This window comes from Equus quagga, chromosome 6 (genome assembly GCF_021613505.1).
Source record: "Equus quagga isolate Etosha38 chromosome 6, UCLA_HA_Equagga_1.0, whole genome shotgun sequence".
Lineage (NCBI taxonomy): Eukaryota > Metazoa > Chordata > Mammalia > Perissodactyla > Equidae > Equus > Equus quagga.
The window spans coordinates 93,344,471-93,366,617 of NC_060272.1; the positions used below are offsets into that span (position 1 = coordinate 93,344,471).

The window sequence follows — 22,147 nt, forward strand, 5'->3', positions numbered from 1 at the left end:
GAGTTGGTAGATGGCGAGCTCCTTTTACCATAGTTGACAAAGTATATCCAAGACTTATTTTAATCCATTAATACATAATTTTCCCCAGATTGAATCTCAGTTTTTAGACGGAGACACAAGCTTGAGAGAGCTCCTAGTCCAACCACTTTGGTGCTAATACCAAGTAAAAGCAAGTGAAAGAACTTGTCCATGGTCGTCTACCTCGTAAGAGTTGGAAGCTAGGATTAGAACAAGGTCTGCAAGTGGTTTCCAATTCAAGCTTGCAATGGAGTTCTGCTGATAAACAAGGACATTTACCCAAAACAACGTATGCAGATTAAAGTCTACACATGATTTTCGGCTTTATTGCATTAGGCTCACAGAGTCTGGATTACGAGGAAACACAGGTTCTAATGATCAAACAGGCAGGTTCCCACACATAACTTAATGAAGCTCCATCATCCCTGGACCTAAGCATCCTTGACTCAGTACGGTAGTGCACAATTTCTTTTCTGCCTCATTTCACGTGTTTCACAACATAGTCTACTAATTTCTATAACAGACACAGGAACTGTATACAGTATAAAATAGTTCCCTAACTTGTTGAGCAATTGCATCCCTCAATATTGCTTTGCTAACAAGCTACATATGTGATACTCACCTTTATACACAAATAGGCATTCAAAAGAGAAGGAAGCAGTTTGACCAAGAGCACTTGGTAAGGTTAACCTTTCAGTAATCTTCCTTCTGAAGTTTCTGAGTTTGGTAAATGTAAAGAACCTCTTATACTACCCAATCCTGATGCTATAAGAAAAAGCGCCCATAACTGGACCACATTCATAGAGATGTGAAATTAACAACAAGGCTACAAAACTCAGAAGCAGGATAGCTGTGAGGATGCTACATCTTAGAACTTCTGGGATGGTACAGGCTCAACATAAGTTTGTTTCCAGAAAAGAAAATAAAAATGGTTATATACAAATTCAAAATACAGAAGTATCTTAGGGAAGAAATAACTATAAAACAGGTTATCAAGACCCATGATTATCAATTTCAAAAAATTTAAAAAGTCCCTGCCATTATCAGAGTCCAGTGCTTACAGATAACTAAAATTAACATCTTGAAGGAAAGGGAAAGGACACCCTAAAATGAGACAAGGCACTGAAAACACAGGGGCCCAATGGCTGGCACATGACACGTGCTCCAGATGCTCCAGCAGTCTAGCCATTACTATTATTTCCACTGTGGGTACATTTTCAAAAGGACAGAAAATCATAAAGAGGCCACAAACTTCATTAATTCTAGGCACTACAACTTTTAGCATGCAAAAAGTATTCTGAACTAGCCAGAATATGATTTTAAATACACGATACTAGCATTTACAGAGAATTCACTAGATCCCAGGCATTTTTGCAAGGTACTTTACACACATTGTCTCATTTGATCTTGTAATAACCCAGTGAAATGGATAATATTATTACCGTTGGTGTTATTATAAAGAACCTAAGCGGGAGAAATTGACTAATTTGCTAAGTCGTCTAGCGCTAGTCTACAACAGACGCTGACTTGAACCTAGATCTCGCCGATTCCAAACCCACTCTCCTTCCATTTCACCTGCTTGAGTCATGGCTAACAGCATCATTCTCACACAGATGGGGGGGGGGTGAAATGCACCTTCACACATAGGAAGTAAATTAAATTATCGAACAAATCTTTGATTTACATGTCTGAGGCAGCTCCAAGATCAGATGGTGGCGGCAGATCCCCTGAATCCCAGTCTACTGCTCTTTCTACCATATCTCCAGTTGGCCTTTCTTTTCTCTTTCTACATATTTTAATTTTAAAAATAATAAAATACACTCCATGAGTTAGATTACCGAACCAAACAGTGATAACGAAAGCAGTAATTTATTTACTTTATCTGTGTGCCCTTTGTTAGAAAGGCCTTGGGGAGCAAAAACAGTGAAGAATCCCTTTAATTAGAGTATCTAAAACAAACATCAGTGGCAATTAACAGACCGTCAAATATGGCAGTAGAAGAAAATGAGCAGAAAAGAGCCATCCCTTACTGCCACTCTACCAGGGCAATCTAGCTTTAAGCATCTTCCATGATGTCTGTGATCCAATCAGATCAAGGGGGCCAGTGTAGGATTCTAAGACACCATCTCACCTCACTTTAGTTCCCTAACGTAAAGCTGAGAATCGTGTTTAAAGGGGAAGCAAATAAACTCATGAGGGTGGCACTGACAGTGCCTAGAGAACAGGAATTTTGAACATGATTAAGCCCCCAGTCACAAATAGGTGTTAAAGACTAGACATTCTGGATTTACAGGATAGCCTGACATCTTACTGTTTTTGTTTTGTTTTAAATAAAGGCAGTTTGTTAAATGTACAATAAATGAGATTTAATTTGTATGTCTTAATTTTTTTCAACTGGATTCACAAATTGGCACAAAAATGCTTTTGTCAAGCTTTGGGCCCCAATCTGGTATTCCAACAGTATAAATCACCATCATATACAGTCCTCAGCTTAATTCCTCAAGTTATCCCTCAACAAACTGATACAGCACTGGAATCAAGTATTCACTCCTCTGTGACTCGCACCCAACCATGCCATCTGTTCTATTTGAAAGGTACTAAGTGATCCTTTTTTGGTGGGAGGAGGGGTGGCAGCAGAGGGAGGGAACAGAAGGACTGGAAAACAACAGTTCAGAGGGGTCTCTAAGTTATTTATGAAACACAAGTGGTCCCTCCAATCCATGTCGTCATCAATCTCCAAAGGTCAGCTGATAGGAACAGCCGAGACATTGAAAGCATGAGCATTTGTTCATCAATTAAGGGAGAGCTAGAAGCACGGATTTAAAAATTATAAATTATTATAGACACTTAAGTTAGGAGGTATTATCACTTATTTAAAAAAAAAGCCTACCTTTGCTTCTCCATTAAATGAAAATGACATCACACTATAAAACCCACACTGGGGAATTCTATTACTCTAAGAGTATTCCTCTTAATCTCCAACAAACAGATGAGGCTACAAGTTAAACTCTTTGTCAGATTCTCATCTGCATAAATTTTAATTAATCAGATTCTGAGCTGTTAAGAGGAGGAGGATACATCTGCTGGATATGAGAAATTTAACATAAAAACACACACAGGACTGTATGATGACATTCCAAAATGCTGTGAAATAAAAATGGCTTCGAATCACCATTTTCAAGGTCCACAAAATGTGAAGTATTAAAAATTCATGCTTCCTCCTCCCGTAAAGAGCTTACACTCTAAGGACACATGACACATAAGTCACACAAAGAACTCACCACATTAGGGGTATTACAGATAGACAAAATGAGCATTATTTACTTTGGATTTTTGTGGACTTGACAGACAGGAAAGAATATTTATTAATTGCCCTCCTAAGTAGCAAGCCCCTTTCTGAGTCTTCTCATGTATGTCTCTAATCCTCACACTATCCTACAGCAAGTAAAGTACACCCCGACAAGGCCTGAACTGACCCGAGTGTAGACAGGAGGAGGACAGGCTCTGGAGGCTAACTTGCTTCTCATCAGCTCACCTGACAGACTACATTAGGAGTGACAGTGGGCAAGTCACTCAGCTTCCCTGCATCTCACTTTCCTCACTGGAGCCTGGAGGTAACAGTAAACTCCACCTTAGTGGACACTTACGACTCAACAGAAGGATGGCTGTACAGACCTAGCCAGCACAGTGTAAACGTACCCTGAGTGCTAATTATTTTTATTATTATTGTCCAAGGTCACAAAACTAGCAGATGGTAGAGCTGTCTCCAGAATCCATGGCAGTGGCTACAAAGTGTATGCTTTACACTCTGTACTAAGCAGCTTTCTAGGAATTTCCATAAACATCGAGAAAAGCAATAGGCCACAACTTAATTATTCTTGTCTGGGAAGGGAAGCCTGAGGTATGTGTCACATGAGGGGACTAGAGAAAGTGAGGGCAATTAAGAGGAAGATCCTAGGGTGATGGGCCCAGGGACAGCCAGAGGCAGGGGCCACCAACCAGAACTGCCTGGTCTGCTACCCCGCTGAGGAAGGCATGCACAGCCAGGATGGAAAGCACTGCGCCAGGCTCAGAGGCAAACACTACTCACACGTGACAATGACCATTCACCATAACCGTATTTTGAGCCTCCGTTTTGTTTCGCATTTACTACATTTGAGCAAGTTGCGGCCTGTGGTTTTAGCAGCTGACAATGAGTAAAATGTAAATTATGCTACTACTTTAATTTTTTTAGGGGAAAGTTATACATGAAGAACTTTCTGGATATAAAAATAAGAGAAACTAACATATGCAAAGTAGGGAACCAGACAGCAGCATTTCATTTGGGGTGGACTCCTCCCACCAAAGCAAATACTTTAACATGGATAATTTGAAAGGGAAACTACACTTTAAAACTCATATAGTGTATTCCAAAGGTAAACAAATATTTTTGAAATCACTTACTCCCAATCCACATACATGGATTCCAGGAGGTAAGTAAATCATGAAGGAAAAACCTCCAAGACTACCCCACAGTATTTTGCTTTAAAGAAACTGAGTTACATTCAACACTGTTTTAAGTAAGTGGACTATTGGTTGGGGTCTAGAAATTGTTTGGTTATAGCAATATTTTTGCTGTAATGATATTTGTTATAATCAGATTTGATTTGTACATCTCCCAAAACAAATGTTGTGACAACCACAAAAAATTTCAGTATCTTAAGCCAAAGAAAACTAGCTCTTTAAAATTTTCATTTCTTGTAGAATGCAAAGACTGTACAATTTTCTCTGATATTCTGAATTCTTCAATAACGTATCCTCCACATTTCTGAAAGCCAAAGGCAGATAATTTCTAGCAGGATTTCTGACACCGTGCCCTTTTCACTGGCTGCTGGCACTTCAAGCATGTTTTCACACATCTTGCAATGTTCTACGACTACACAAATTGACCGGAATCACATCTTTAAAGCATTTTTAATTGAGTCCCTGGGCTGCTAGTATTCTCCATCCCACCTGCCCTCACTCGCACTTGTTTCTTTAACAGAACTCTGATTGTGGCCATAGAAAGTTTCCACTTAATCTAGTCCTTCCTCTTAGAGGTTTTTGAGCTAGAGAAATGTATATTCCTTTTCCTTATCGTTTAAATAAAATAAATCTCTACAAAGAAACATAGTTGGTGTTTAGTTTTGATAACCAGAGAAATGCGCATCTCTTTTGATCAAATTCCAAACTGAGCTAATAAGCACTCAAAAGTGGCGTCTCCGGGAGGAGAAAGAGAAACAAAGACTCCAGAATTCTTAAGCATAGCTGACCCCACAAAGGGTTCTTGGGACTTTGGTGGAGGTAACACTTTTCTAAAAGCAAAGTTTGGTGACTTGTAAGAACGGGCTGCCCCAAGTTATCGCCTGACGGCTCCCAGGTCCTCTGTTTCACAGGAAACAGATCATCCAGGAAAATGGCTCTAAACATCCAGCTAAGGTAATTCTTTAGAAAACAGAGCCACTTCAAGGACACCTTCTAAGGCTCCGTCAGACCGGCCCTGGCCCCTGTAGGGAGCTGAAATCCTATCTGCTCAGGTGCCCCTCACTGCCCTCTCCAGTGGGAAACCCAGCTATACCAGCACTCTCCCCACGAGGGCAAGCTCCACCCTATGCCCAGTGTGTTACCTTGCTTTCAGAACTGTGGCCCTTCTGTCACTCCTATTCAGAAAATACAGAATTTGCTAGAACCCTTTTGGTATGACCAAGTAATCTCAGTTTACATTCTGGGTACTCTCTCCCCATGATGGGAGGGGTCCCTCATTTTTTGTAAACTCTGGAAGATAAGCAGAGCACTTACCACTGAAAAGGCACACAAAATACAGATAAAATAAGCAAAAGAAGGTAAAATATTATTTCAGTGGCCTAAAAAGCATAGGCCATATGAAATCTTCCAGACTGACATTTTTTCTGGAGAATCTCTCTACTGAAAACACAGTGACCAGGTAGCACACTGTGAGAAGCCTTCTCCTCTCAGCATTCCCCTTACGAGAGTATCTCTCGAATAGGGGTGTGTGCGCAGTCCCTAGCCTCCCGCGCTGGGCCCAGGCCTGCTGTCCCCCAGAACCCCGGATGTCGCAAACATCCTTCTTCCCTCAGACGCACTCCTGCCAAAGCCCACACCAAGACCAACTCTCATTGCCTCGTGAGACTCCTATTAACTCAGCCTGAGGAAAAGGAGCTGCAAATAAATCAGTATTACGGTGCAGGGAGGTGTGTTCCTTCCCCAGACAGCCAACCTTATGACAGGGATTAGGTGTCTGAGTAGTAAAATAATGAAAAGCAGCAAGAGTCTCTCCTGCTCGACAAGCATCCATTGGGTATACTCCCTCTCCCCATACAATTAGAGAAACGGCAGGGCTGCTACGCTTTCTGACCCTGGAGGAAGAAGTCCATTTCACAGATAATCTGACATGAAAATAAAACAGGCTCTCTGCAAAACACAAGGTGAACCGCAGGCCCACGGTCCACAGACCAGTCCTTCCACCCTGGTAAGGGTGGTTAAGAGTAGTCAGTAGCTTCTACCAGAGGAAGCACAGAGCGCTGGCACAGCAGGGGGATGTCTTCTAAAATCAGGATTTAGACTGACGGGAACCCACAGGTTCTCCCTGTTTGGTCTCATCTATTATGAGTGGCAAGTAGTTTTTGCTGTAAAATATATAAAAGTCATGTTCTCAGTCGAGGCAGACCCATCCCAAAACACGAAATTCCCTTTGGAATTAAGCACGTGCTCAGATCAGCTAAAGTTAATTCTCAACCATCTGCACATACAAGATCCATTTTGTAGATTTTGTGCAGCAAAATTTTAATCCCAGAATAATTTCCCCCATAGCCTGGCACACTTCTAGTTTGCTCCTTTCTGCTGTCAGTCAGGTGCTTGCCTGTGGAATACAAGTTAATTTAAATATTAAATCCCAAAAGAATAAATGGAACCAAGTTATTTTCAAATTATCTGTATTGTGTGCTGAAAAGATACTAACAGATTCACTGAGCATCTACTAAGTATCAGGCACCCCTGAAAATTTACCTTTACCGTCCCCGTCACAGTATACAGAATACGAGAGAAGTAGCCTGCCCAAAGTCACAGGGTGGTAAACAGCAGACGGCAGGGTTTGAAGCAGGCCACCTAACTCCAGAACTTGAGTTTCTAGCCAGTATCCCAGTACTGCCTTTCACCTGTGGGCTAGCAAGAGTTCACAGCGTGTCACATGCACACATGTGGACAGGTCCCAACACACAGATCCGCACATTAAGAAATGTGGTTCAAAGAGTGTACAAAGGGCCATCTTGAGTCACCCTTTACAAGGGTGTTCTTTCAGCTTTAAGAGCACAGGAAACAGGAATACCTGCTCGAGTAGTAAGAGAGGAGGAATTCGGAAGATCCGTCTATAAAACACGTCTCTTCCAAAACACGCTGCCCCTTGTGGCTCTGGCCACTGTCTGATGGTGAACGCACCCATCTATCTGTCTTGCTTAGGCCAATTTCTCTTGAACTCATTCCTTTCCCTGTGAGCCTTTGGCTGCATTTTTGCCCGGGGTCTCATAATTTGGGAGTCATGCGGAGTCAAGTCTGTGGAATCTCGGTCTCTTTCCTTCTTCTAGCTTGCTAATGATGATAAACTTCTTGCCTTACTGTCTCTTCAAGTTTTCTAACCTGCATGATTTCCCCACCTCCTCCCTTGAGGACTAAACTCTGGAAGAAACATGAACTGCTCAGCCACCCAGATGCAATTCTTCCCACTCAGCAGCAGTCCTTTCAGAGGCTTCTTCCTCATGAACTTCAGTTCTAGGTCCCTACACTTGATCATCTAGTATTAAAATTAGCAAAATTATCAGCTATGAGTTGAAACCCAGGAAGCATTGAAATGCATTTCTTTTTAGCAAACGGTAGAGTGCAGTCATATAATGCACACCTCCATTTCTGTTTACCCATAAAATCACCGGCTCCAACTCCCAACTGATTACTAGTCTCTAGTACTAGAGAGTCTACAGAGATTGAAACAATGGACCATTCCCACTTTTCACATAAACTCAGTAAATTCCTATTTTTTCCCACTATAATTCCTTAAGATTTGGTCATATGAGGTACTGGAACCAAAGAACAATCACACAAGGGTACAATCCATTCTTTTTGTCCCTGTGGTAGAGGAAAATCCACCAGATGATGCTGGAGCACAGTGTGGAAGAGGAAGCACCAGCCTCCTCCTTCCTCCCAAACTGGGTGAACAGTACCGACAAAAGGTGGTCATACCGAGGGTACCCGAGGCCCTTCGGACCAAATTTGGAGACCAAACAAAGACATGGCTTAATTTTTCTAACCATTCAAATATACTTTTAGTAAACTCTCTGACACTCATATCACTAAAACGCACTGTCTCTGAGGGCACTTTAACTTCCTAAGTACAGTTTCTGTCTATCCTTGCCTGGGTTTCATCAACATTTTTCTGGCCTCACTATGTAGTCCAAATCCTTTACTTGCCAGGGAAGGCAAACTCTGTGACAGTCATCCATCTCTCCCACTGCTTTAAGTTTTTTTTTGTTGGTTAGCGCTTTTAGACAACTCCCATACGCCCATTTAGATGAATTCTTCAGAGACCTTTCTGCAAGGACTACCCACCTCCACTGACCATCTGTGCATCGAAAACACACCCTGCAGCTTCTGAATCAATACTCAAAGGGGACTTTCACTTCGAGACATTTTCAAGGGAGATACGCGTACAATCCTCAGCCAAGAAGACTTTATATTTTGGTTTGTGGTAGGCAAAATACAGGCACAAATGAAGCCTGAGGAAGACTAAATGCAAAATGAAATCATCGAGCAGAAGGACAGCAGCTTCTCCGACACTCAATCATTTCCAGTCACACTATGCTGTCCAGTAACCTGCACTGATAACTCCTCATGAATAAAATGCCAGCATTATCATCGGCAGCTATGTTGTTGACATGCTTTTGCTATTTCACTAAAAATACCATTAATTTTCTGGCTTCACAACAGCTGAGCTACTCCCTATTTGAATATACAAAAGAGTATTTTGTTTAAACCAAATTAAAAGCGTTCCAGTAAATGACTTCCATTTTGCTAGCTATACTATTTTAGCATATACTGTTTTTCTTAATCCTCCCTACCTCAACGTCATGCCTGTCATCTCCCCAATCCAAAATACTTCCATTATAAAACATGTTTTTTTAGGCTGAGAAGGTGAAATCCAGAAACTATTTCTGTTATGGCATTCCTGGCCAGCAACACACCTGAAGGGCAAAGTATGGTGTGGCTTTTTTAAGGTTTAAGACATGGTGGCCTCCTTAATTCTCTCACCTCTGTGAGCAAAGCTATCCGAAAAGAATACAGTTAGACACACACACACACACTCTCTCTCTCTCTGCCTCCCGCCTTCCGTTTCCCATCTAGATAAGTGCCGAGATCCCCCATTTAAGTCAGAATGAAAACCACTACTCCTGCCAAGCCCTCCTGGCATCTCACCACTTTATTTGTTCCCATTTGTATCTAATGCTTTTGTCAACAGTTCAACAAAAGTCAAAGCAAACAACCCACTGCAAACACTGGGGGTAACAGCAACAAGCATGAATCCTTCACAATTATCCAGCCCAGCTGCTCCGGGCTTGGCCGGGCTGCTTTCATTTACAACAATGTCAACAAAAGGCTGAAACCCAATAACTAGATGGGTCAATATGGCCACTTGTATACCCTCTGGAGGAGGAAACGCTGTGATCCTCCTTCACTGCTTCAGCAAACATGCAGAATAATTCAGTCAGATGGACAAGCGCTTGTCTAATCATCTGTTATGTGAATTATTCAACGACTTTCCACATCAACTACTAAACAGTGCTCTTGAAATATTTCTGGGGCACTTCCAGCTGTCCGACTGCAGAAGCACATGAAAGGAACAAAAGCAGGTGAAAACAGAAATCATGACCCGAGTTAGTTCCCAGTGATAATCTGTAGTCTAACAAAGGCAAGTCTTTGCGACTAACGCTTCAGGTCTAACCTTGCCTGGCACTGTCACTACAGGCCCAAGCTTTACTATGGCCCAGACTGGGGGTGGGGCCGAGTGGAAAGTCATTTATTCAGCCATTCATAGCACCCATGAGTGGAGCTGGACTGTCTTTCACCTCATTCAACTTTAAGTCTCTCCTCTGCCGTTCACAAGCACTGCAATGGGTGCAATACGCCTTTAGGACTTTTAATGGAGTATTTAAAAAGCCTAGTTAAACATATATAAACAAGCTACAAAGCAGAGTTTAAAAGTACCTAAACTATACCTAAATATAAAGATATTTTAGAATGACAATTCTCTGATCTAATTTTGAGAAAAATGTTGATGTTTATTTAACAAAGAATTATTTTGAGGTGTAACTTCTAAATTCCCACTTCCCTTTCTTTCCTCTTAATGGTATGGACGGCTTGCGAAATCATATACAAACCAAAGAGCCTGGCAAGAGGGGTCTGGGACCTGGGGTCCGAGCCCTCATCCAGCTGAGCCTCTCCTCAGGACCAAAGGGACATGCCCAGACACACCCTCTGCCCACCACACCTCTAGACTATGAGCTGGGCACCAGGACCTTGAAATTCCCTGTCCAAGGCCCATGCTCAGGGCTTACAGTCCTCTTCACGGGGCCTCCCAAGGGTAGACCAGGCTATTGGTTTCAGCACACCTAGACCTGAGGGCAGCCACTAGGGTGAAATGAAGCCTTTTTAACTGAAAGCCGCGGCATCTACAAGAAAATACGAGAGGGCCCATGTGGTTCCAGCAATGAATTCCAAGGGGCTTGAGAATTTTAAATTCAAACCTGGCCTTTGAGAACATCATGAAGGTGTGTTTTTTAATTGGATTTTAGCTTTTAAATACTTAGACATATGATATGAGAATCTCCATTTTTACTCTTTTCCAGACCCTGCAAATGTTAGGGGTGGTCCACGAGTGGACAGTATCATGTAGTTTTGGGAACCCCATCTTTTGAGATCACTCCTACCACTGAACATTCCACTGAAATACTGTGTATAAGAAAACTATGCAAGAATTTTTTCCCTTAAATACCTTTTGTTTTTATAAATTCACATATCCACAACAGTAATGAAAGTACTGATTTTATTTCCATAAATACTTTAAAAACTCAGAGTTAAAAAGTTAAAAATAAAATTCAAGGATTATTGCTGTTTGCTGGGCTAGTGCATACTGTAGGGATATAATACTGAATGCTGGAAACCTTTTCTCTTCTAGATTATTCGTGTTCTCTTTCCTCTTCCAGCCTTCAACCATCCAGATTACGAAATTACTGCTTTTAAAACACTTTGTCAAACACAGATGAAGGAACACAGCCGAGATCCAAACTCATTTCCTCTCCTCACTACAGCCAGCTTACTCACTGCCATTTATTACCGTGGAATTTTCACTTCTTACCAGGAGTGTCTAAGAATTTTTAGTTTTTGGCATAAAAAGTTGTGCTTTCAAAGAACAAATAATAGTCCAGGACATGAAAAACACAATTTGAGAATTCTACTTCCTTCTAAACATCTCTAATAATCCCTTTAACTGCTGTACTTCTGAGGCTGGCTTCTAGTGACAATCAGAAAGTTGGAAAGTTTAAAATTTAATAATTCTTGAAAGAAGAAAATTTCACCTGAACTGAAATGGGGCTATGTACTGGAGCAGAAACAGAAAGCTATTTTTTAATCAGAGAAGCTGCCTGAGAAGCAGGTGAGGAGGTTCAACCCCCAAGTCCGAGGCTAACAGTTTAGTTCTAAAGTGCAATTGCTTTGCTGACTCCTCCAAACACGTGGACGCCAAGTACAAGGCACCACGGGGACTGGGCGTCTACCGGACGCTGCCGCTGGCGCTGCTGTCTGCGTTCGCTAAGGGGTCCACGTTTTCATGCATTTGCACATCAGCCCTGGCAGCTTCCTAGGAAGACTGCTTTCAGAAGCTAGTCCTCCAAATCATCATAAACTAGTTTTATATGCACATTTTAAAAGAATTCAAGACTACCTGGAAGCTCAGAGAAATGAAGAGGAACGATCCATTAATACATTTTATTCTACTCAGACAGCAGTGTACCTCAGTTCCATACCTTAATAGGAAAGCGATTGGAGGGAAAGGATTCTATCTAATCTTTCCTGTGCACCCCCAACGAGGCAGTGCAGGCGTATTTGCCCTCCAGCTGCCAAATCAATACCTACCGACTTACTTTAAATATTTTATTTAGACTGAATTGCTCGATTTTCAAGTTCATCTATCAACACCAACAGGTTTCGAAGTCAGGAACCATTAAAATAATAATTTTTGATTAGTTGTCTAACAGAAAACCAGGAAATCTCTCAGCTACAGAGGTACAGCTATCCAAAGGAAAACAAACACAAATTGACAAGAGTTCTTCCTGCTTAAATGGCCCTCAATATTAATGACAATCAAGTAAATCAAATGAACTAGCATGTAGCATAGACTTTTGTCGTAATACACTTATCAAGAAGGAAAGAGGGCTGACCCGTAAGAATGGAGGGAGAGGAAAAAAGGTAGGAGAAAGAAAGAAGAAAAGAAAAGAATTGAAAATGACAAGGATGAGCAAAACAGTTTACAAGTGAGCATCTGGCGCTGACAGGAGGAACTGAACACAAAGTCTGTAGAGTGGTGCTACAGCCTGGAGGGAGGGGTGCCAGTTTGAAAATGGGGGCCATGGGGGAGGGGAAAAATTGCAGACAATCTTGTTAGGAACAGAGGAATAACTATCTAACCAAAGTACTGCTCCTGGATGCTTCTCTATGTAGTCATAGCTTGCTCTATTCTCCCAAGGGCAAAAATGTCACCAGTTTAGTTGAAAATTTCCCCGAAATAAGGTCAGACTAGGTTACGACCAGGTTTTATTATCAAAACAGATTCCAGTCTAAGCATGCAATTCAGGAGTCTCAGTCAGACTGGTCCAATAGGGTTTGCTGATAATCCCGGGGCCGAGGCTGGGCTCGGGGCTAGGGCAAGGGTGTGAAATAACTCAGAGACCTTTCAAGTCCCTATAACTATGGTATAAACACAAGTGATTATTTCAATTTTCTCTGAAGATTATCTTTTCAGGGCAGCCCAATAAACCCAATAATGCCCAGATTTACTAGGAAATTTTTTATTCATTTCCCCATGCACCAGAAAGTAAGCTAATAATGTCCCACTGGGAGTGCTGTCAGGCCAAATCCCTCCACTGTCGAATGCACTACCAGGATCAATCTCCCTTCACTCGCCATCCCACCATCCACTTTAAGGCAAGGACCTGGGGACAGCTCCAGATTACCCCCTCCACACACAGAGTCACAGGCACAAGCCCGAGTGGCCCAATCAGTGCCACGAAAAGAACAAACTAAAAAAGATTAATTCACAGATGTTCACGCATTTCACATACACTGTGCCCCATGGTCCGTTGCTACGGCAACGGGAGACCACCAGTGCGCGCTTTATTGGCTTTATGAAGTACGTCTCAGGGACTGTAGTCCGAGAAATGCTGCATAATAACAGTGTGGCTTTTCTGAAGCCTTGTTTTGTGCTTATCCACATTTAACCTTCCGAGTATTAGAAAGAGTATCGTTATGTCCAGCCTTTAAATCCCCCTACCACCACGACCAAACTGCCTCAACTTTCCCTCTAGAAACATTAAAATGCAGCTCCTGGAGGTCCATTTTGGGAAGATCCATGTTAAACTGCTCAACCAGTTCCACAAGGGAAAAAAGAGACCTACAATCACTGAAAGATCACTATATTAGTGCACCCGGCCGTATCACCATTCCTGAGGGGTATAGAAGCTATAAAACTGAAATACACACACGCCCCTTTATTTTCTACACATGGGGAGGAAGCTTGCTTTTGAATATGGGGAGTCAGTTTCACCCAGATGGAACAGCAGAAACAGCAAGCCTCTCCAGGCCAATCTCTTCCTATACAATAGAACTTTCTGCGATGATGGGAATGTTCTGTTTCTGCACTGGTATGGCAGTTTCGACCGCCACATGTGGCTACTGAGCACTTCAAATATGGCTAGTGCAACTGAGAAACTGGGTTTTTAAATTTTATTTCATTTTAACTAATTTAAATTTAAAAAGCTTCATGTGGCTAGGAGCTCCAGTATTAGCATAGTTTTAGAGGCTTACCAGACAACTATATAGGTTTTGAAAAGTTCATTAAAAGCAGTCTCTTCATACTTTTAGTTTCTGCTTTATTCATAAAAATCTAACTCCAAGTAAATGTACACAGAACAGTACTCAGGACCGTGGCTGCTGCTCGCTGTGCCAGTTCCAAACAGCCCTCAGCCCTTGGCCTAATCAGCCTGGTTCTTTGTCCAATAGGCCCAGGCACGAAGACTGACTTCTCTCCTCCCCCCCTCCCCACCCAGGGTGGGAGGTTAAAATCACAAATGTCACAACTCTCAGAGCAGTAGCACAGATCAAGTGTTAATCTAAAGGGAAGGGGTGGGCGAGGGGGAGAATACAGGCTGGCTGGAGGGGGCGAGGGAGGATCTGGAATGAAGAGGAGAAAAATAAAGCCAGTGAATAGATCAATAGAAGCAACAGCTTACATTCAGATTCACAGGAGAAAGAACACACAGAGACAATCATTTCCTGGGAAAAGCTCGAGCCTAATGAGAATTTACTCTGCTCCTTTATGTGACAACCAGCCCTTTTGTGGCACGGGCTTCCTGACTGACAGGAACCTGGGGCCCCTTAATAGGATTTCCATATTATTTCCAACACCTGCCCAGAAGTTATTTGTTTACATTGAAGGAGGCAAGATTCTCAAATCAGACATCTGCTTCTAGTTCAGGCATATCTTAGGAAACCATCTAGAAAGCAGCTTTGTTACCATGGTGACATTTTTATTTTCCTCCTTTAGTTGGCTCAAAACATTAGCATTTCCAATTTTATTTTGTTGTTCAAAAGGGCAAATGTCACTCAGGAAAAACAGAAGTTTAAAGGAAGATAAATGAATAGAATACTTGAAAATTTCTAGAATAATTAAAATGACCGAAAGGAAGAATAAATAAAAAGGAGGTGCTGCTATATTGCCTGCTGGCTTCTCTCATTTGGTGGCACCACTATCCTGTTTACCTCCCCACCCCCACCCCCTCCTCTTCCCCTTAAATCTGAACGCTCTACAACTTGCAAAGTACCAATTTTGAAAAAAAAATTAAAGAATCCTTAGGGTGTTATACAATTAAATAATGCGTCCATTTCCATGAAAAAGAATTCCTCAGGCTCACCCTATCACCATATCTTAGAAAGTTCACTTACAACAAGAATACTTAAGACGTTTTAACTTCTACCTCATTGCCTACAATTCAGTACTGGGGGGGGGGGTAGTGAAGGACAGGAAAGTCTAAGCTCTTCGTGAACATTCAGACGGAGAGGGGATGGAACATTAAACAATGTGAGAGAAGACAGGGAGATTGTGCACGAGTAGACTGCCTGTGTGCGTGCGTGTGTGCTGTTGTTTTCCTGGTTCTAGTGAAGCAAAACCAGAGGCACCTCTGAACCTAAGGGCGGGGGGAGGGAGAGACTACCACCAATTACACCATCACGGGTGAACAGGAGTTACCGTTACCATACTAGCACCTGAAGCTTAAAATGTTGTTTAAAGCGGTGTAAACACAGAAATAATTGGATTCGTTCTGAATAATGACTCTGATAAGCAAAGCAACACTTACTTTGTTTAATATTTAGATTCAAAGTAAAACAACTAAGTATTCAACTCTAAGATTTAAAGTTTTGATTTGCCAGATCTAAGCAGCATTATTTAGTCTTGAAAAATGATTTTATTCTTTCATTTAACAGCAAGCTTATTTAAAAGAATTACTCAAAATATTATTCAGCCCTCAGCAAACTTCCTTTCTAGTCCTCTTTCACAAAGCTGGATTCTGCTCAATCCTGTCCCAATGCAACTGCCATGGTAATAATTAGATATGACTCCTCTTCATGCCAAAAATTACAACCCTAGTTGCTGGTGGCCCCCAGATGTAGAGTCTTTAACCCAGAAGATACCTGAATTATTTCAAACCATCATAGAACAAAATATTTAAGTTCGATAGAGGTAGTGTCACAGCCAAAATGGTTCACGAAAGCAAGAAGTGAGAGCATTCAGCTTCTCCCTGGGTGATTTTATGGTTTTTCCAGAGTGGGTTATGGGAAAGTGTTAATCTAAGAATACAAGAAAAAGACGGTGAAAAATTGCTTGGAATAATTACTTTGGAAGAATTATCTACATTTTGAGAAACAAATGCTTTTGAAATTCAAGTGCCAATTACATAAAAACTTCATGGTATAATATTTTTGCAAGAGATGAAATGCATTCTAATTAAGAAAATTAAAGACATTAAACATCAGGATGAAAATGTGAGTCTAGTAACTAAGAGGGTCGGTTTCTGGAGGAAAAGCATTACACTACCCTTGGCAAAAATCAGCTGGGGAAAGCAGACTGCACAAGCAGCCCTCCTCTGTTAATTACTATTTGGTCTGCCTCCTCGATCAGTGGAGGAGGGCGCAGCAGACAAGCACACCTCCCCCAGTCACATCATTAGTCCAGTCATGCTCACCACCTGAGGACCAGCTATGCCCTAAAGATACTGATTCATGTGTTCGACAAACAAACAATTACGACATTTTGTGGAATTAGGGCACCTGTTACCTTTCATACAGTTTACATGCCTGAAGGCAGGTATCAATTAATATGAACAAATTACTGCACCACAAACTCAGAGAACACAAGTTTCTGACTGTTCTTTGACAAGGTAACTCTCAATAGCAAAATATATGGTAGAAACAAACACACCCCTACAAAGAATTACAATGCAACAGTTAAGTAATGTTGAAATTTTTAATTTCAAATTACTATCTTATTTTGGAAAACTGAAAGAGTTAAACATTAAATGCTTGAAAGGTATACTTTAAAACATTAAACTATCCCCATATAACCCAGCCTTCAAAATGAAATACAATTACCTCTGTGTTTATTTGGCTAATGGTACCGCCAACTTTACTGCTGAAATAACCCTATGGAACAAGATTTTTATTGTAAAATTCATTTCTAAGATGGGATTAAATAATGTAACAAAACATCTACATTCTAAATGCTTGAAAAAAGGCCTAGAGTCGTAGCTTCGAGATCCAGGGAAATTTAGCAACTTGCCCATTGACACACAGCTTCCCTGGAGGGGGAGAGAGGATTCTGAGCATGGAGTCCAGATATTTCTAATTCTATGAGAGTTCCCTCCTCAAACAATCCATGATTTGTTCTTCTATACCTTTCCACAAAGATTAAGATTCTTGCCCTCAAGAAGCTAAAACTTTAGTGGGAAAGAACCTTACTCTGTTCGGTCATGTGGCATCAGGGACACCACCCACAAGGAAATAGATGCGCTTAATATAGTTTAAAAATCCTACTTAAAAACGTATTTTAAAAAGCCTATCTTAAACAGTACGTACTTTTTAGAAAGTGTAGTTGGATTTCAAATACATCATAGTCTGTGTGTAAAGGTTAAGGATACAAATAGAATTCTATTTATTGATGATCAGTGGACATTTCCAGGCATTTCACTCCCTTGATTACTGGTAAACTTCATTAAACTGTTCACCACCAACACGTACATGCAAACCTAGACTTCACTGTTCTCCTCATCCTCCCATCATGAGAAAAAGACTTTTCCTGGTATGATGCAGCAGAGAGTATTCTTAACACCACAAAGAAGCACACAGAGACATCTAGAATATGTGCCATTCATTCTACAGGAAGGCTGGCCCAATCAGTGGAATAGGAAGAATTTTAAAAGTGAGGGAAACGCTTAGATTAAAAGAGAACTAACATATAGTACAACAAAATGGAATGGATCCCATTTCAAGCAAACCAATTATTTTAAATAATCAAAGTTTGTCCATAGGCTGAATATTAGAAGCTATCAAAGAATTATTTTTATTAAGTGATTAATGGCATTGTGGTTACCAAAAAAATGTCTATTATATATAGAGAAATGTGTTCATTTTATGTAAAATGCATGCTAATATCTTTAAAATATTTCAGCAAAGAAATAAAGGAATAGATTAAAACGTGGCTAAATATTGATAGTTCTTATGTGTCGAGGTGGAATATATGGAGGATCTTCGTATTATTATTTCTACTCCTGAGTATGTTTCAAATTTTCACAACAAAGAATGAGACCAAAAGCTTGCTTTTGAGAATGGCACTGGCTATGTGATCTTAGGCAGGGCCTTAACCTCCAAACCTTTCCCGTGTATGAGATAAGGATAGGCATACACCAGCTACCTTCACAGTTGAAATCTATCCTAGGAGCCCCACGTGCAGTGAGCCTACAATCAGCGAGGCTAGGTGGGGAACTAGGGATCCACGGTCTTTTCGCTGGGTTCGAGTGGATAAACTGGAAGGCCCAAGTCACAGCCCTATCTGCTTCTTTTCTCAGATTACTGACAAGTGAGAGGAAAACAGGAGATAACGTAAGCCCCACTACAGTTTAGTCTAGATTTTTTCTGTTTTGTTTATTCCCTGTTTTAATGTTTTATCAATTTCATCTATTCCTCTTTTTAATCTAGCCTTCTATTACATTATGCATTTGTCTTTTTATAATGTGTCTTTGTGAAGTCTATAGTAATGCAAATCTATCCCACCAAACTTTCTCCCAAAAGGTAAAATTACAAACACTCCAATGTTACTTAAAACAGGTGTGTGGGAGGATGCAGTGTGAAAAACACAACTCCCTGGGCCATTTGGTTATTCCCTCTCCTACTGGCCCCTCTTTCCTCCTCAGGTGGTTCCTTCTCTGCTCCTTTTTTTCCCCACACAGTACATGCTGAGGGGTTAAACATATTAAAGGCATATTCTTTCCAGAGTGATATTCCTTTGAGACAGAGAAATAGGTGTGTGTTGGGGGGGACCACGTCACACAGGTCACACAAGATCCTGGAAGAGAACCTTGACCATTAAGTCTTGATGTACAAAAGTGAGGGGCAAACATAAGTAATTATTTCGTGAATTCAGGCTAAAAACTCATTTTCACCTGTAACACCCAAAAGTGCTTTCTTGGCCTGAATCATGCACTTCAATTTGAACATAAAAACAGCCTCAGCCTAATTCTAAACTGATAGACATTCACTACCAACAGAAGGTAACTGGAGAGACTAGAAGAAATGCAATGTATGATGTTTTAGTCATCTACATAGAATACACACCAAAATATAGCTGGGGCAAGATTAACTGGCGTTCCCTTGGATACCACTAATGAATGGATCACTATGAAAACTCTCAAACAAAAACAAAGACTTCACATGGAAGAAAAAAAAGCCTAGTACATACAGTCATAGAAAAGCATTTAGCTTAAAAAATAACCATATATAAATTTAAAAAAATAAAGTCATCCATACTTCTTATTCTAGCAAAAATTATAAAAACAGTTCAATACTGGCAGAATGTGTGGAAACAAACTCAAACATTGTATTAGGCATTTTAAAATGGTACCGTGTTTCTGGAGATCAACTGGCAACATACAAGTCACTAAAAATGCCCATACTCTTTGATGAAGCATACAGCACTTTGGGGAAGACATTCCAATGAAATAAAAATAAAAACATTGCTTACAGGAAAAAAATGTACTTACGCTATATTTTACAAATAAAAGATGGCAAATCCCTCACAGGCCCGACTTGAGGAGGTCAGTGCATTCAAGATAGAAAGCAGGAGGACCGTGCAGGTACACGAAAAGGACTTAGGAAGTAATAAAGCACGCATGATAATTTCAACTTGGGAGAGGCCATGAAGCTAATCAATAATTGGGGATAGTGAATTTTGCTCTCTATATTCAAGCTGGTCTTGATTTGGGTGTCTTTTTGCTAGAAGGTATTGAAACTGTGTAGACACTTGGGCGGCAAACAGACTGCTTTCTCAACCTCAAATTCCCACCAAGTTTTAGGCAATTTGGCCTACACAGACAGCTCTGAATAGTTACCCTCATTTCAGCCACTCAGGTGAAAAGTGAGTGATGTAAAGCTAACGACACCTCTTCATGAACTGGTACCTCCAGCAACTAGGAAGCTCCTGACAGCGTGTGGGAATGTCCTCTCTGCCACCACTTCAGAGCCAACCTACTTCTACCCCTCAGCTTTGAGTAGGAGGGACGGACAGTGGAAGGCTCCACCACCTCAGAAAACATTGCTTTGGCTTCACTTAGATCTTTTCAAGGGATGACGGAAACAGTTCTAAACACTCCAGCAGAAGGTGAGCAAGCCCCCCCCACCGCCGCTCCCCTCAGCCCCTGAAAGAGAAGTCGGAACCTGTTTAGAGGGCCTTTTCTGCAGAGCTAAATTTAGGCTTTCCACCCTACCACTAAGGGTAAGAGCAGCTCATGGTCCGTTTCTTGACATTTTCAGTCCCCAATCTGAAGCTTCTGGTTGGGCACATGGAGTCACTGGAGAGCCAAGTGACAAGCAGGTGCCCTGGCCCCTTCAGAAGCCCCACAACACACACTATTCTGGTTTCTCATCAGCAAATAAATTGATTCTTGGGCTCCTCCAGCGCTTTCTCCTTTAGGTCCATACTTACATTCTCCACCCTTGTTGAAAAGCTCAGATATAGGTCTGCAAATAACAGGCTTAGGAATACTTGGGTGACTGAAGCTATAGAAAACATGATCAATAAAGCCAAGAGCAAGTGGTTTAGTGACCAGAGAACTTCCGAGAAAGAAAAAGGAGGAAAAAGGCCCAACACTTTAACAAGTGAATTTCTTTCATTTTACTTGGCACCTAAAGTAGCACCTTAATTACCTGAATCTTTACATTAAGTTTAAATTTATATTTTATGAGCTATTCTGAAATCTGCCCTGTTTAATAATCTGTAACGTCAAGAAAACATTTTAAAGTATCTCTCACAATTAAACCCATCCACAACCTTGTATAAATCAAAATTTTGCTACCATATCAAAATGTTACGCTGGGGCTGTATAACACTGCCCACATCCTCATTACATGCAACACTAATTACTACCAGCAGATTCAGAATTTTCTGCACATTAGAGGCTTTTAGAGGAGCTATAAAAAATTTCAGGCACCATTAATTTAAATTTGTATTGAAATTTCCTCTTGACAGATGGCCAAAAATTACTTATTATTTAGAGTACTAGAGCTGCCTGTTTGCACATTAGAAGAGGAAAGGGAAAAATTAAAAGCAAGAAGGAAATTTATGTCACATTCATTACCTGTTAAATGTTAAGGAGCATTATCCTGCATGAATAAATTATTTCATACAAGCCCGACTCCAGCTGCAGGCAACTGGCATGCTCTGGCAGATAAAAACCATCTCGAGTCATACAGCAGACAATCATAAAAAGCCCCTCTTAACCAGGAACCACTTACAGAAGGATGAGGACGATCGATGGAACAAGCAACTAACTGCTTCTCTGAGCATCACGAACACGTTTATGAAAATTAGCAAACTATTTCACCCCGCAAAGCCACAGGACAGCCCCAAACCTGACACAACACAATTTCAAATTTGAGAACTGTATCTATAGTCAATTTATAGCTACGTTCCATAATAAATCAAGGCAAAATCATCCGTCTCTATTTCCTTTTTGTTTTTCCCCTGGCTTCTAGCTATACAGACACTCATTCCCAGACTCATCCTGAAAGATTATAGACGATTCCAAAACACCCTTCTCTGGCATGAGGGAATATAAAATGTAATTGACACAAAGTGTGCACTGGAGTATAAATATTTTCACAGTCTTCCGGGAGTGGGGCAGGAGAGCAGGCTTTCGTTAAGTTCACCGGCCTGCCTAAAGGTATGTATTTATCAAAAAAAAGGCAGGGAATGTTTATACTACGGCCTCAGAATAACTAGACAGGCTTTCCAAGGGCTGCTATCGGCTAATCCTGGTCAATGCATTTACTTACTACTTCCTAAGTACACATGTGGGGAACACTTACTACATTTTAAGAATGCTTTTTAATCTAGGTATTGATATGCATATTACACAACAAAATACACAACTGTAAATGCATAATTAAATAATTCAATGTGTGCAGTTCCAATTGTAAATGTTGACATTTCTATGGGTGTGTACATGCC

At 41.0% G+C, this 22,147-nt stretch overlaps 1 protein-coding gene across 9 annotated transcripts in view; it reads right to left on the reverse strand.

Annotated features, from left to right (window-relative positions):
• Positions 1-22,147, reverse strand: part of TLE4 (TLE family member 4, transcriptional corepressor) — a 141,616-nt gene that overhangs the window by 43,466 nt on the left and 76,003 nt on the right. The gene's annotated exons all lie outside the window — the stretch shown is intronic.